General features: G+C 71.4%; 1 protein-coding gene across 1 annotated transcript in view; it reads left to right on the top strand.

Moving 5' to 3' along the window:
- The first annotated feature begins 1,334 nt into the window (after positions 1-1,334).
- Positions 1,335-16,090, top strand: part of LOC142301855 (uncharacterized) — a 31,183-nt gene continuing 16,427 nt past the window's right edge. Inside the window, exon 1 of the mRNA XM_075342898.1 lies at positions 1,335-1,430. The gene's annotated coding sequence lies outside the window, so the exon portion shown is untranslated. The remainder of the gene's footprint in view (positions 1,431-16,090) is intronic.

Genomic DNA, 16,090 nt, shown 5'->3' with positions numbered 1-16,090 from the left:
TAAAGACAATTAAATGTCTGATGTTCACACTGTACTACAATAAATTTTTCACTTAAATATAAGCATTATACTAAATGTTATTATTTAGTAAAATATTCAGCACATTCTGCATTGCACTCCTGTCCCTAATTTATTATATATTTTAGGAGTCGGAGTCGGTGCATTTTATACCGACTCCAACTCCGACTCCGACTCCACCAAAATGAGCTCCGACTCCGACTCCACGACTCCGACTCCACAGCCCTGCTGAGAACGGTGCGGACCCCAGACATGGCTGAGAACGGTGCAGACTCCTGACACCGCTGAGAACGGTGCAGACCCTGCTGAGAACGGTGTGGACCCCAGACCGCGCTGAGAACAATGCGGACCCCAGACACCGCTGAGAACGGTGTGGACCCCAGACACCGCTGAGAACAGTGTGGACCCCAGACACCGCTGAGAACGGTGTGGACCCCAGACCCTGCTGGGAACACTGTGGACCCCAGACCATGCTGAGAACGGTGCGGACCCCAAACACCGCTGAGAACGGTGTGGACCCCAGACACCGCTGAGAATGATGCGGACCCCAGACCATGTTGAGAACGGTGCAGACCCCAGACACCGCTGAGAACGGTGCAGACCCCAGACCCTGCTGAGAACAGTGCGGACCCAAGACACCGCTGAGAACGGTGTGGACCCCAGACCGCACTGAGAACGATGTGGACCCCAGACACTGCTGAGAATGGTGCGGACCCCAGACCATGTTGAGAACGGTGCAGACCCCAGACACCGCTGAGAACGGTGCAGACCCCAGACCCTGCTGAGAACAGTGCGGACCCCAGACACCTCTGAGAACGGTGTGGACCCCAGACCGCACTGAGAACGATGCAGACCCCAGAACATGTTGAGAATGGTGCAGACCCCAGACACCGCTGAGAACAGTGCGGACCCCAGACCCTGCTGAGAACAGTGCGGACCCCAGACACCGTATGGAGACGTCAATGGTTTCCTTTAAGTTTCAATGTCACATCTGGTTGTAGCAGAACAAAAAGGTTAAAAAATATCAGTGTAAAATCCACCACCCGTCGCTATAACAACCAGTGTGATAATTATTCAGAATATTGTAGAAAAAAAATAAAATTATTTTCTTTTTTTGTCTTTTTTTCCTGCTAATACTAGAGTTGTGCTCCAGAGGGTCCTACAATAAAATCACCGAGCACAACACTAACTGTAACTAAATAATCCCAGAATGTGCAGGCTGCTTCCAGGGTAGATGCTAGAAAATACAGGCTGCTTGCAGGTTAAGACGTCACTTCCGGGGCGTATTCATCTACTGTTAGGGGGCGTGTCCTTTATTCAGCGCGGCCTGTATCTCTAGGCTCAACCGATCAGTGAGCGGGAAGCAGCAGTGCCCGGGCTCCGGTGCAGAGCGGACGGATCCGGACCCTGAGGTGGAGAAGATTCAGCTTTTCCTCATTAGTTATAGATAGATTAGATTAGATTATATAGATATAGATTAGTTATAGATCTAATAGATATCTTATAGATAGTTATAGATCTGAGGCTCACACTGGATTTTGGGGGCAGAATAAAAAGTGTCTCCTGTCACCACTGGGGGCTGCAGCTCGTGTATATATCACAGGGAAGGCACTGAAGCTGCAGCACAGGGCTGTGGAGGTTTCCATAAGGAGGGGGGGATATGCGGGGTTACAAAGGGCAGGGGGCGATGCTGCATATTGGGGGGCCTTCACTGGGCGATGCTGCACGAGGGGGGGGGGGGCTGGCAGGGGGAGAGACTGCACGTTGGAGGGGGGGCTGGCAGGGGGAGAGACTGCACATTGGAGGGGGGGGGCTGGCAGGGGGAGAGACTGCACATTGGAGGGGGGGGGGCTGGCAGGGGGAGAGACTGCACGTTGCAGGGGGGGGCTGGCAGGGGGAGAGACTGCACGTTGGAGGGGGGGGCTGGCAGGGGGAGAGACTGCACGTTGGAGGGGGGGCTGGCAGGGGGAGAGACTGCACGTTGGAGGGGGGGCTGGCAGGGGGAGAGACTGCACGTTGGAGGGGGGGCTGGCAGGGGGAGAGACTGCACGTTGGAGGGGGGGCTGGCAGGGGGAGAGACTGCACGTTGGAGGGGGGGCTGGCAGGGGGAGAGACTGCACGTTGGAGGGGGGGGCTGGCAGGGGGAGAGACTGCACGTTGGAGGGGGGGCTGGCAGGGGGAGAGACTGCACGTTGGAGGGGGGGCTGGCAGGGGGAGAGACTGCACGTTGGAGGGGGGGCTGGCAGGGGGAGAGACTGCACGTTGGAGGGGGGGGCTGGCAGGGGGAGAGACTGCACGTTGGAGGGGGGGCTGGCAGGGGGAGAGACTGCACGTTGGAGGGGGGGCTGGCAGGGGGAGAGACTGCACGTTGGAGGGGGGGCTGGCAGGGGGAGAGACTGCACGTTGGAGGGGGGGCTGGCAGGGGGAGAGACTGCACGTTGGAGGGGGGGCTGGCAGGGGGAGAGACTGCACGTTGGAGGGGGGGCTGGCAGGGGGAGAGACTGCACGTTGGAGGGGGGGCTGGCAGGGGGAGAGACTGCACGTTGGAGGGGGGGCTGGCAGGGGGAGAGACTGCACGTTGGAGGGGGGGCTGGCAGGGGGGAGAGACTGCACGTTGGAGGGGGGGGCTGGCAGGGGGGAGAGACTGCACGTTGGAGGGGGGGCTGGCAGGGGGAGAGACTGCACGTTGGAGGGGGGGGCTGGCAGGGGGAGAGACTGCACGTTGGAGGGGGGGCTGGCAGGGGGAGAGACTGCACGTTGGAGGGGGGGCTGGCAGGGGGAGAGACTGCACGTTGGAGGGGGGGCTGGCAGGGGGAGAGACTGCACGTTGGAGGGGGGGGCTGGCAGGGGGAGAGACTGCACGTTGGAGGGGGGGCTGGCAGGGGGAGAGACTGCACGTTGGAGGGGGGGCTGGCAGGGGGAGAGACTGCACGTTGGAGGGGGGGCTGGCAGGGGGAGAGACTGCACGTTGGAGGGGGGGGCTGGCAGGGGGAGAGACTGCACGTTGGAGGGGGGGCTGGCAGGGGGAGAGACTGCACGTTGGAGGGGGGGCTGGCAGGGGGAGAGACTGCACGTTGGAGGGGGGGCTGGCAGGGGGAGAGACTGCACGTTGGAGGGGGGGGCTGGCAGGGGGAGAGACTGCACGTTGGAGGGGGGGCTGGCAGGGGGAGAGACTGCACGTTGGAGGGGGGGCTGGCAGGGGGAGAGACTGCACGTTGGAGGGGGGGCTGGCAGGGGGAGAGACTGCACGTTGGAGGGGGGCTGGCAGGGGGAGAGACTGCACGTTGGAGGGGGGGCTGGCAGGGGAGAGACTGCACGTTGGAGGGGGGGCTGGCAGGGGGAGAGACTGCACGTTGGAGGGGGGGCTGGCAGGGGGAGAGACTGCACGTTGGAGGGGGGGCTGGCAGGGGGAGAGACTGCACGTTGGAGGGGGGGCTGGCAGGGGGAGAGACTGCACGTTGGAGGGGGGGCTGGCAGGGGGAGAGACTGCACGTTGGAGGGGGGGGCTGGCAGGGGGAGAGACTGCACGTTGGAGGGGGGGCTGGCAGGGGGAGAGACTGCACGTTGGAGGGGGGGGCTGGCAGGGGGAGAGACTGCACGTTGGAGGGGGGGGCTGGCAGGGGGAGAGACTGCACGTTGGAGGGGGGGGCTGGCAGGGGGAGAGACTGCACGTTGGAGGGGGGGCTGGCAGGGGGAGAGACTGCACGTTGGAGGGGGGGGCTGGCAGGGGGAGAGACTGCACGTTGGAGGGGGGGCTGGCAGGGGGAGAGACTGCACGTTGGAGGGGGGGCTGGCAGGGGGAGAGACTGCACGTTGGAGGGGGGGGCTGGCAGGGGGAGAGACTGCACGTTGGAGGGGGGGCTGGCAGGGGGAGAGACTGCACGTTGGAGGGGGGGCTGGCAGGGGGAGAGACTGCACGTTGGAGGGGGGGCTGGCAGGGGGAGAGACTGCACGTTGGAGGGGGGGGCTGGCAGGGGGAGAGACTGCACGTTGGAGGGGGGGGCTGGCAGGGGGAGAGACTGCACGTTGGAGGGGGGGCTGGCAGGGGGAGAGACTGCACGTTGGAGGGGGGGCTGGCAGGGGGAGAGACTGCACGTTGGAGGGGGGGGCTGGCAGGGGGAGAGACTGCACGTTGGAGGGGGGGCTGGCAGGGGGAGAGACTGCACGTTGGAGGGGGGGGCTGGCAGGGGGAGAGACTGCACGTTGGAGGGGGGGGCTGGCAGGGGGAGAGACTGCACGTTGGAGGGGGGGCTGGCAGGGGGAGAGACTGCACGTTGGAGGGGGGGCTGGCAGGGGGAGAGACTGCACGTTGGAGGGGGGCTGGCAGGGGGAGAGACTGCACGTTGGAGGGGGGGCTGGCAGGGGGAGAGACTGCACGTTGGAGGGGGGGCTGGCAGGGGGAGAGACTGCACGTTGGAGGGGGGGCTGGCAGGGGGAGAGACTGCACGTTGGAGGGGGGGCTGGCAGGGGGAGAGACTGCACGTTGGAGGGGGGGGCTGGCAGGGGGAGAGACTGCACGTTGGAGGGGGGGCTGGCAGGGGGAGAGACTGCACGTTGGAGGGGGGGCTGGCAGGGGGAGAGACTGCACGTTGGAGGGGGGGCTGGCAGGGGGAGAGACTGCACGTTGGAGGGGGGGCTGGCAGGGGGAGAGACTGCACGTTGGAGGGGGGGCTGGCAGGGGAGAGACTGCACGTTGGAGGGGGGGCTGGCAGGGGGAGAGACTGCACGTTGGAGGGGGGGCTGGCAGGGGGAGAGACTGCACGTTGGAGGGGGGGCTGGCAGGGGGAGAGACTGCACGTTGGAGGGGGGGCTGGCAGGGGGAGAGACTGCACGTTGGAGGGGGGGCTGGCAGGGGGAGAGACTGCACGTTGGAGGGGGGGCTGGCAGGGGGAGAGACTGCACGTTGGAGGGGGGGCTGGCAGGGGGAGAGACTGCACGTTGGAGGGGGGGCTGGCAGGGGGAGAGACTGCACGTTGGAGGGGGGGGCTGGCAGGGGGAGAGACTGCACGTTGGAGGGGGGGCTGGCAGGGGGAGAGACTGCACGTTGGAGGGGGGGGGCTGGCAGGGGGAGAGACTGCACGTTGGAGGGGGGGGGGCTGGCAGGGGGAGAGACTGCACGTTGGAGGGGGGGGGCTGGCAGGGGGAGAGACTGCACGTTGGAGGGGGGGGGCTGGCAGGGGGAGAGACTGCACGTTGGAGGGGGGGGGGCTGGCAGGGGGAGAGACTGCACGTTGGAGGGGGGGGGGGCTGGCAGGGGGAGAGACTGCACGTTGGAGGGGGGGGGGCTGGCAGGGGGAGAGACTGCACGTTGGAGGGGGGGGGGGCTGGCAGGGGGAGAGACTGCACGTTGGAGGGGGGGGGGGCTGGCAGGGGGAGAGACTGCACGTTGGAGGGGGGGGGGGCTGGCAGGGGGAGAGACTGCACGTTGGAGGGGGGGGGGGGCTGGCAGGGGGAGAGACTGCACGTTGGAGGGGGGGGGGGCTGGCAGGGGGAGAGACTGCACGTTGGAGGGGGGGGGGGCTGGCAGGGGGAGAGACTGCACGTTGGAGGGGGGGGGGGCTGGCAGGGGGAGAGACTGCACGTTGGAGGGGGGGGGGGCTGGCAGGGGGAGAGACTGCACGTTGGAGGGGGGGGGGGCTGGCAGGGGGAGAGACTGCACGTTGGAGGGGGGGGGGGGCTGGCAGGGGGAGAGACTGCACGTTGGAGGGGGGGGGGGCTGGCAGGGGGAGAGACTGCACGTTGGAGGGGGGGGGGGGCTGGCAGGGGAGAGACTGCACGTTGGAGGGGGGGGGGGCTGGCAGGGGGAGAGACTGCACGTTGGAGGGGGGGGGGGCTGGCAGGGGGAGAGACTGCACGTTGGAGGGGGGGGGGGCTGGCAGGGGGAGAGACTGCACGTTGGAGGGGGGGGGGCTGGCAGGGGGAGAGACTGCACGTTGGAGGGGGGGGGGGGCTGGCAGGGGGAGAGACTGCACGTTGGAGGGGGGGGGGGCTGGCAGGGGGAGAGACTGCACGTTGGAGGGGGGGGGGGCTGGCAGGGGGAGAGACTGCACGTTGGAGGGGGGGGGGGCTGGCAGGGGGAGAGACTGCACGTTGGAGGGGGGGGGGGCTGGCAGGGGGAGAGACTGCACGTTGGAGGGGGGGGGGGCTGGCAGGGGGAGAGACTGCACGTTGGAGGGGGGGGGGGGCTGGCAGGGGGAGAGACTGCACGTTGGAGGGGGGGGGGCTGGCAGGGGGAGAGACTGCACGTTGGAGGGGGGGGGGGCTGGCAGGGGGAGAGGACTGCACGTTGGAGGGGGGGGGGGGCTGGCAGGGGGAGAGACTGCACGTTGGAGGGGGGGGGGGCTGGCAGGGGGAGAGACTGCACGTTGGAGGGGGGGGGGGGCTGGCAGGGGGAGAGACTGCACGTTGGAGGGGGGGGGGGGCTGGCAGGGGGAGAGACTGCACGTTGGAGGGGGGGGGGGGCTGGCAGGGGGAGAGACTGCACGTTGGAGGGGGGGGGGGCTGGCAGGGGGAGAGACTGCACGTTGGAGGGGGGGGGGGCTGGCAGGGGGAGAGACTGCACGTTGGAGGGGGGGGGGGCTGGCAGGGGGAGAGACTGCACGTTGGAGGGGGGGGGGGCTGGCAGGGGGAGAGACTGCACGTTGGAGGGGGGGGGGGCTGGCAGGGGGAGAGACTGCACGTTGGAGGGGGGGGGGGCTGGCAGGGGGAGAGACTGCACGTTGGAGGGGGGGGGGGCTGGCAGGGGGAGAGACTGCACGTTGGAGGGGGGGGGGGCTGGCAGGGGGAGAGACTGCACGTTGGAGGGGGGGGGGGCTGGCAGGGGGAGAGACTGCACGTTGGAGGGGGGGGGGGGCTGGCAGGGGGAGAGACTGCACGTTGGAGGGGGGGGGGGCTGGCAGGGGGAGAGACTGCACGTTGGAGGGGGGGGGGGCTGGCAGGGGGAGAGACTGCACGTTGGAGGGGGGGGGGGCTGGCAGGGGGAGAGACTGCACGTTGGAGGGGGGGGGGGCTGGCAGGGGGAGAGACTGCACGTTGGAGGGGGGGGGGGCTGGCAGGGGGAGAGACTGCACGTTGGAGGGGGGGGGGGCTGGCAGGGGGAGAGACTGCACGTTGGAGGGGGGGGGGGCTGGCAGGGGGAGAGACTGCACGTTGGAGGGGGGGGGGGGCTGGCAGGGGGAGAGACTGCACGTTGGAGGGGGGGGGGGCTGGCAGGGGGAGAGACTGCACGTTGGAGGGGGGGGGGGGCTGGCAGGGGGAGAGACTGCACGTTGGAGGGGGGGGGGGCTGGCAGGGGGAGAGACTGCACGTTGGAGGGGGGGGGGGGCTGGCAGGGGGAGAGACTGCACGTTGGAGGGGGGGGGGGCTGGCAGGGGGAGAGACTGCACGTTGGAGGGGGGGGGGGCTGGCAGGGGGAGAGACTGCACGTTGGAGGGGGGGGGGGCTGGCAGGGGGAGAGACTGCACGTTGGAGGGGGGGGGGGCTGGCAGGGGGAGAGACTGCACGTTGGAGGGGGGGGGGGCTGGCAGGGGGAGAGACTGCACGTTGGAGGGGGGGGGGGCTGGCAGGGGGAGAGACTGCACGTTGGAGGGGGGGGGGGCTGGCAGGGGGAGAGACTGCACGTTGGAGGGGGGGGGGGGCTGGCAGGGGGAGAGACTGCACGTTGGAGGGGGGGGGGGGCTGGCAGGGGGAGAGACTGCACGTTGGAGGGGGGGGGGGGCTGGCAGGGGGAGAGACTGCACGTTGGAGGGGGGGGGGGGCTGGCAGGGGGAGAGACTGCACGTTGGAGGGGGGGGGGGCTGGCAGGGGGAGAGACTGCACGTTGGAGGGGGGGGGGGGCTGGCAGGGGGAGAGACTGCACGTTGGAGGGGGGGGGGGCTGGCAGGGGGAGAGACTGCACGTTGGAGGGGGGGGGGGCTGGCAGGGGGAGAGACTGCACGTTGGAGGGGGGGGGGGCTGGCAGGGGGAGAGACTGCACGTTGGAGGGGGGGGGGGCTGGCAGGGGGAGAGACTGCACGTTGGAGGGGGGGGGGGGCTGGCAGGGGGAGAGACTGCACGTTGGAGGGGGGGGGGGCTGGCAGGGGGAGAGACTGCACGTTGGAGGGGGGGGGGGCTGGCAGGGGGAGAGACTGCACGTTGGAGGGGGGGGGGGCTGGCAGGGGGAGAGACTGCACGTTGGAGGGGGGGGGGGCTGGCAGGGGGAGAGACTGCACGTTGGAGGGGGGGGGGGGCTGGCAGGGGGAGAGACTGCACGTTGGAGGGGGGGGGGGCTGGCAGGGGGAGAGACTGCACGTTGGAGGGGGGGGGGGCTGGCAGGGGGAGAGACTGCACGTTGGAGGGGGGGGGGGCTGGCAGGGGGAGAGACTGCACGTTGGAGGGGGGGGGGGCTGGCAGGGGGAGAGACTGCACGTTGGAGGGGGGGGGGGGCTGGCAGGGGGAGAGACTGCACGTTGGAGGGGGGGGGGGCTGGCAGGGGGAGAGACTGCACGTTGGAGGGGGGGGGGGCTGGCAGGGGGAGAGACTGCACGTTGGAGGGGGGGGGGGCTGGCAGGGGGAGAGACTGCACGTTGGAGGGGGGGGGGGCTGGCAGGGGGAGAGACTGCACGTTGGAGGGGGGGGGGGGCTGGCAGGGGGAGAGACTGCACGTTGGAGGGGGGGGGGGCTGGCAGGGGGAGAGACTGCACGTTGGAGGGGGGGGGGGGCTGGCAGGGGGAGAGACTGCACGTTGGAGGGGGGGGGGGCTGGCAGGGGGAGAGACTGCACGTTGGAGGGGGGGGGGGGCTGGCAGGGGGAGAGACTGCACGTTGGAGGGGGGGGGGGCTGGCAGGGGGAGAGACTGCACGTTGGAGGGGGGGGGGGGCTGGCAGGGGGAGAGACTGCACGTTGGAGGGGGGGGGGGGCTGGCAGGGGGAGAGACTGCACGTTGGAGGGGGGGGGGGCTGGCAGGGGGAGAGACTGCACGTTGGAGGGGGGGGGGGCTGGCAGGGGGAGAGACTGCACGTTGGAGGGGGGGGGGGCTGGCAGGGGGAGAGACTGCACGTTGGAGGGGGGGGGGGGCTGGCAGGGGGAGAGACTGCACGTTGGAGGGGGGGGGGGGCTGGCAGGGGGAGAGACTGCACGTTGGAGGGGGGGGGGGGCTGGCAGGGGGAGAGACTGCACGTTGGAGGGGGGGGGGGGCTGGCAGGGGGAGAGACTGCACGTTGGAGGGGGGGGGGGGCTGGCAGGGGGAGAGACTGCACGTTGGAGGGGGGGGGGGCTGGCAGGGGGAGAGACTGCACGTTGGAGGGGGGGGGGGGCTGGCAGGGGGAGAGACTGCACGTTGGAGGGGGGGGGGGCTGGCAGGGGGAGAGACTGCACGTTGGAGGGGGGGGGGGGCTGGCAGGGGGAGAGACTGCACGTTGGAGGGGGGGGGGGGCTGGCAGGGGGAGAGACTGCACGTTGGAGGGGGGGGGGGGCTGGCAGGGGGAGAGACTGCACGTGGAGGGGGGGGGGGCTGGCAGGGGGAGAGACTGCACGTTGGAGGGGGGGGGGGCTGGCAGGGGGAGAGACTGCACGTTGGAGGGGGGGGGGGGGCTGGCAGGGGGGAGAGACTGCACGTTGGAGGGGGGGGGGGGCTGGCAGGGGAGAGACTGCACGTTGGAGGGGGGGGGGGGCTGGCAGGGGGAGAGGACTGCACGTTGGAGGGGGGGGGGGCTGGCAGGGGGAGAGACTGCACGTTGGAGGGGGGGGGGGCTGGCAGGGGGAGAGACTGCACGTTGGAGGGGGGGGGGCTGGCAGGGGGAGAGACTGCACGTTGGAGGGGGGGGGGGCTGGCAGGGGGAGAGACTGCACGTTGGGAGGGGGGGGGGGGCTGGCAGGGGGAGAGACTGCACGTTGGAGGGGGGGGGGGCTGGCAGGGGGAGAGACTGCACGTTGGAGGGGGGGGGGCTGGCAGGGGGAGAGACTGCACGTTGGAGGGGGGGGGGGCTGGCAGGGGGAGAGGACTGCACGTTGGAGGGGGGGGGGGCTGGCAGGGGGAGAGACTGCACGTTGGAGGGGGGGGGGGCTGGCAGGGGGGAGAGACTGCACGTTGGAGGGGGGGGGGGCTGGCAGGGGGGAGAGACTGCACGTTGGAGGGGGGGGGGGCTGGCAGGGGGAGAGACTGCACGTTGGAGGGGGGGGGGGCTGGCAGGGGGAGAGACTGCACGTTGGAGGGGGGGGGGGCTGGCAGGGGGAGAGACTGCACGTTGGAGGGGGGGGGGGCTGGCAGGGGGAGAGACTGCACGTTGGAGGGGGGGGGGGCTGGCAGGGGGAGAGACTGCACGTTGGAGGGGGGGGGGGCTGGCAGGGGGAGAGACTGCACGTTGGAGGGGGGGGGGGCTGGCAGGGGGAGAGACTGCACGTTGGAGGGGGGGGGGGCTGGCAGGGGGGAGAGACTGCACGTTGGAGGGGGGGGGGGGCTGGCAGGGGGGAGAGACTGCACGTTGGAGGGGGGGGGGGCTGGCAGGGGAGAGACTGCACGTAGGGGGGGGGGGCTGGCAGGGGGAGAGACTGCACGTTGGAGGGGGGGGGGGGGCTGGCAGGGGGAGAGACTGCACGTTGGAGGGGGGGGGGGCTGCAGGGGGAGAGACTGCACGTGGAGGGGGGGGGGGGCTGGCAGGGGGAGAGACTGCACGTTGGAGGGGGGGGGGGCTGGCAGGGGGAGAGACTGCACGTTGGAGGGGGGGGGGGGCTGGCAGGGGGAGAGACTGCACGTTGAGGGGGGGGGGGGGGGGGAGGCCGGGGGGGGGGGGCTGGCAGGGGGAGAGACTGCACGTTGGAGGGGGGGGGGGGGGGCTGGCAGGGGGGGGGGAGAGACTGCACGGTGGAGGGGGGGGGGGCTGGCAGGGGGAGAGACTGCACGTGGAGGGGGGGGGGGCTGGCAGGGGGAGAGACTGCACGTTGGAGGGGGGGGGGGGGCTGGCAGGGGGAGAGACTGCACGTTGGAGGGGGGGGGGGGCTGGCAGGGGGAGAGACTGCACGTTGGAGGGGGGGGGGGGCTGGCAGGGGGAGAGACTGCACGTTGGAGGGGGGGGGGGGCTGGCAGGGGGAGAGACTGCACGTTGGAGGGGGGGGGGGCTGGCAGGGGGGAGACTGCACGTTGGAGGGGGGGGGGGCTGGCAGGGGGAGAGACTGCACGTTGGAGGGGGGGGGGGGCTGGCAGGGGGAGAGACTGCACGTTGGAGGGGGGGGGGGCTGGCAGGGGGAGAGACTGCACGTTGGAGGGGGGGGGGGCTGGCAGGGGGAGAGACTGCACGTTGGAGGGGGGGGGGGGCTGGCAGGGGGAGAGACTGCACGTTGGAGGGGGGGGGGGCTGGCAGGGGGAGAGACTGCACGTTGGAGGGGGGGGGGGCTGGCAGGGGGAGAGACTGCACGTTGGAGGGGGGGGGGGGCTGGCAGGGGGAGAGACTGCACGTTGGAGGGGGGGGGGGGCTGGCAGGGGGAGAGACTGCACGTTGGAGGGGGGGGGGGCTGGCAGGGGGAGAGACTGCACGTTGGAGGGGGGGGGGGCTGGCAGGGGGAGAGACTGCACGTTGGAGGGGGGGGGGGGCTGGCAGGGGGAGAGACTGCACGTTGGAGGGGGGGGGGGCTGGCAGGGGGAGAGACTGCACGTTGGAGGGGGGGGGGGCTGGCAGGGGGAGAGACTGCACGTTGGAGGGGGGGGGGGCTGGCAGGGGGAGAGACTGCACGTTGGAGGGGGGGGGGGGCTGGCAGGGGGAGAGACTGCACGTTGGAGGGGGGGGGGGCTGGCAGGGGGAGAGACTGCACGTTGGAGGGGGGGGGGGCTGGCAGGGGGAGAGACTGCACGTTGGAGGGGGGGGGGGCTGGCAGGGGGAGAGACTGCACGTTGGAGGGGGGGGGGGCTGGCAGGGGGAGAGACTGCACGTTGGAGGGGGGGGGGGGCTGGCAGGGGGAGAGACTGCACGTTGGAGGGGGGGGGGGGCTGGCAGGGGGAGAGACTGCACGTTGGAGGGGGGGGGGGCTGGCAGGGGGAGAGACTGCACGTTGGAGGGGGGGGGGGGCTGGCAGGGGGAGAGACTGCACGTTGGAGGGGGGGGGGGGCTGGCAGGGGGAGAGACTGCACGTTGGAGGGGGGGGGGGCTGGCAGGGGGAGAGACTGCACGTTGGAGGGGGGGGGGCTGGCAGGGGGAGAGACTGCACGTTGGAGGGGGGGGGGGCTGGCAGGGGGAGAGACTGCACGTTGGAGGGGGGGGGGGCTGGCAGGGGGGAGAGACTGCACGTTGGAGGGGGGGGGGGGCTGGCAGGGGGAGAGACTGCACGTTGGAGGGGGGGGGGGCTGGCAGGGGGAGAGACTGCACGTTGGAGGGGGGGGGGGGCTGGCAGGGGGAGAGACTGCACGTTGGAGGGGGGGGGGGCTGGCAGGGGGAGAGACTGCACGTTGGAGGGGGGGGGGGCTGGCAGGGGGAGAGACTGCACGTTGGAGGGGGGGGGGGGCTGGCAGGGGGAGAGACTGCACGTTGGAGGGGGGGGGGGGCTGGCAGGGGGAGAGACTGCACGTTGGAGGGGGGGGGGGCTGGCAGGGGGAGAGACTGCACGTTGGAGGGGGGGGGGGCTGGCAGGGGGAGAGACTGCACGTTGGAGGGGGGGGGGGCTGGCAGGGGGAGAGACTGCACGTTGGAGGGGGGGGGGGCTGGCAGGGGGAGAGACTGCACGTTGGAGGGGGGGGGCTGGCAGGGGGAGAGACTGCACGTTGGAGGGGGGGGGGGCTGGCAGGGGGAGAGACTGCACGTTGGAGGGGGGGGGGGCTGGCAGGGGGAGAGACTGCACGTTGGAGGGGGGGGGGGCTGGCAGGGGGAGAGACTGCACGTTGGAGGGGGGGGGGGGCTGGCAGGGGGAGAGACTGCACGTTGGAGGGGGGGGGGGGCTGGCAGGGGGAGAGACTGCACGTTGGAGGGGGGGGGGGGCTGGCAGGGGGAGAGACTGCACGTTGGAGGGGGGGGGGGCTGGCAGGGGGAGAGACTGCACGTTGGAGGGGGGGGGGGGCTGGCAGGGGGAGAGACTGCACGTTGGAGGGGGGGGGGGCTGGCAGGGGGAGAGACTGCACGTTGGAGGGGGGGGGGGGCTGGCAGGGGGAGAGACTGCACGTTGGAGGGGGGGGGGGGCTGGCAGGGGGAGAGACTGCACGTTGGAGGGGGGGGGGGGCTGGCAGGGGGAGAGACTGCACGTTGGAGGGGGGGGGGGGCTGGCAGGGGGAGAGACTGCACGTTGGAGGGGGGGGGGGGCTGGCAGGGGGAGAGACTGCACGTTGGAGGGGGGGGGGGGGCTGGCAGGGGGAGAGACTGCACGTTGGAGGGGGGGGGGGCTGGCAGGGGGAGAGACTGCACGTTGGAGGGGGGGGGGGCTGGCAGGGGGAGAGACTGCACGTTGGAGGGGGGGGGGGCTGGCAGGGGGAGAGACTGCACGTTGGAGGGGGGGGGGCTGGCAGGGGGAGAGACTGCACGTTGGAGGGGGGGGGGCTGGCAGGGGGAGAGACTGCACGTTGGAGGGGGGGGGGGGCTGGCAGGGGGAGAGACTGCACGTTGGAGGGGGGGGGGGCTGGCAGGGGGAGAGACTGCACGTTGGAGGGGGGGGGGGGCTGGCAGGGGGAGAGACTGCACGTTGGAGGGGGGGGGGGGCTGGCAGGGGGAGAGACTGCACGTTGGAGGGGGGGGGGGCTGGCAGGGGGAGAGACTGCACGTTGGAGGGGGGGGGGGCTGGCAGGGGGAGAGACTGCACGTTGGAGGGGGGGGGGGGCTGGCAGGGGGAGAGACTGCACGTTGGAGGGGGGGGGGGCTGGCAGGGGGAGAGACTGCACGTTGGAGGGGGGGGGGGCTGGCAGGGGGAGAGACTGCACGTTGGAGGGGGGGGGGGGCTGGCAGGGGGAGAGACTGCACGTTGGAGGGGGGGGGGGCTGGCAGGGGGAGAGACTGCACGTTGGAGGGGGGGGGGGGCTGGCAGGGGGAGAGACTGCACGTTGGAGGGGGGGGGGGCTGGCAGGGGGAGAGACTGCACGTTGGAGGGGGGGGGGGCTGGCAGGGGGAGAGACTGCACGTTGGAGGGGGGGGGGGCTGGCAGGGGGGAGAGACTGCACGTTGGAGGGGGGGGGGGCTGGCAGGGGGAGAGACTGCACGTTGGAGGGGGGGGGGGCTGGCAGGGGGAGAGACTGCACGTTGGAGGGGGGGGGGGGCTGGCAGGGGGAGAGACTGCACGTTGGAGGGGGGGGGGGGCTGGCAGGGGGAGAGACTGCACGTTGGAGGGGGGGGGGGCTGGCAGGGGGGAGAGACTGCACGTTGGAGGGGGGGGGGGCTGGCAGGGGGAGAGACTGCACGTTGGAGGGGGGGGGGGCTGGCAGGGGGAGAGACTGCACGTTGGAGGGGGGGGGGGCTGGCAGGGGGAGAGACTGCACGTTGGAGGGGGGGGGGGGCTGGCAGGGGGAGAGACTGCACGTTGGAGGGGGGGGGGGCTGGCAGGGGAGAGACTGCACGTTGGAGGGGGGGGGGGCTGGCAGGGGGAGAGACTGCACGTTGGAGGGGGGGGGGGCTGGCAGGGGGAGAGACTGCACGTTGGAGGGGGGGGGGGCTGGCAGGGGGAGAGACTGCACGTTGGAGGGGGGGGGGGCTGGCAGGGGGAGAGACTGCACGTTGGAGGGGGGGGGGGCTGGCAGGGGGAGAGACTGCACGTTGGAGGGGGGGGGGGCTGGCAGGGGGAGAGACTGCACGTTGGAGGGGGGGGGGCTGGCAGGGGGAGAGACTGCACGTTGGAGGGGGGGGGGGCTGGCAGGGGGAGAGACTGCACGTTGGAGGGGGGGGGGGCTGGCAGGGGGAGAGACTGCACGTTGGAGGGGGGGGGGGGCTGGCAGGGGGAGAGACTGCACGTTGGAGGGGGGGGGGGCTGGCAGGGGGAGAGACTGCACGTTGGAGGGGGGGGGGGCTGGCAGGGGAGAGACTGCACGTTGGAGGGGGGGGGGGCTGGCAGGGGGAGAGACTGCACGTTGGAGGGGGGGGGGGCTGGCAGGGGGAGAGACTGCACGTTGGAGGGGGGGGGGGCTGGCAGGGGGAGAGACTGCACGTTGGAGGGGGGGGGGGCTGGCAGGGGGAGAGACTGCACGTTGGAGGGGGGGGGGGCTGGCAGGGGGAGAGACTGCACGTTGGAGGGGGGGGGGGCTGGCAGGGGGAGAGACTGCACGTTGGAGGGGGGGGGGGCTGGCAGGGGGAGAGACTGCACGTTGGAGGGGGGGGGGGGCTGGCAGGGGGAGAGACTGCACGTTGGAGGGGGGGGGGGCTGGCAGGGGGAGAGACTGCACGTTGGAGGGGGGGGGGGCTGGCAGGGGGAGAGACTGCACGTTGGAGGGGGGGGGGCTGGCAGGGGGAGAGACTGCACGTTGGAGGGGGGGGGGCTGGCAGGGGAGAGACTGCACGTTGGAGGGGGGGGGGGCTGGCAGGGGGAGAGACTGCACGTTGGAGGGGGGGGGGCTGGCAGGGGGAGAGACTGCACGTTGGAGGGGGGGGGGGCTGGCAGGGGGAGAGACTGCACGTTGGAGGGGGGGGGGGCTGGCAGGGGGAGAGACTGCACGTTGGAGGGGGGGGGGGCTGGCAGGGGGAGAGACTGCACGTTGGAGGGGGGGGGGGCTGGCAGGGGGAGAGACTGCACGTTGGAGGGGGGGGGGGCTGGCAGGGGGAGAGACTGCACGTTGGAGGGGGGGGGGGCTGGCAGGGGGAGAGACTGCACGTTGGAGGGGGGGGGGGCTGGCAGGGGGAGAGACTGCACGTTGGAGGGGGGGGGGGGCTGGCAGGGGGAGAGACTGCACGTTGGAGGGGGGGGGGGCTGGCAGGGGGAGAGACTGCACGTTGGAGGGGGGGGGGGGCTGGCAGGGGGAGAGACTGCACGTTGGAGGGGGGGGGGGCTGGCAGGGGGAGAGACTGCACGTTGGAGGGGGGGGGGGCTGGCAGGGGGAGAGACTGCACGTTGGAGGGGGGGGGGGCTGGCAGGGGGAGAGACTGCACGTTGGAGGGGGGGGGGGCTGGCAGGGGGAGAGACTGCACGTTGGAGGGGGGGG

The sequence above is a fragment of the Anomaloglossus baeobatrachus genome, chromosome 4 (assembly GCF_048569485.1).
Source record: "Anomaloglossus baeobatrachus isolate aAnoBae1 chromosome 4, aAnoBae1.hap1, whole genome shotgun sequence".
Lineage (NCBI taxonomy): Eukaryota > Metazoa > Chordata > Amphibia > Anura > Aromobatidae > Anomaloglossus > Anomaloglossus baeobatrachus.
Note: the sequence above shows the minus strand (reverse complement) of the source record. Positions and strands in the feature narration are given on the sequence as shown.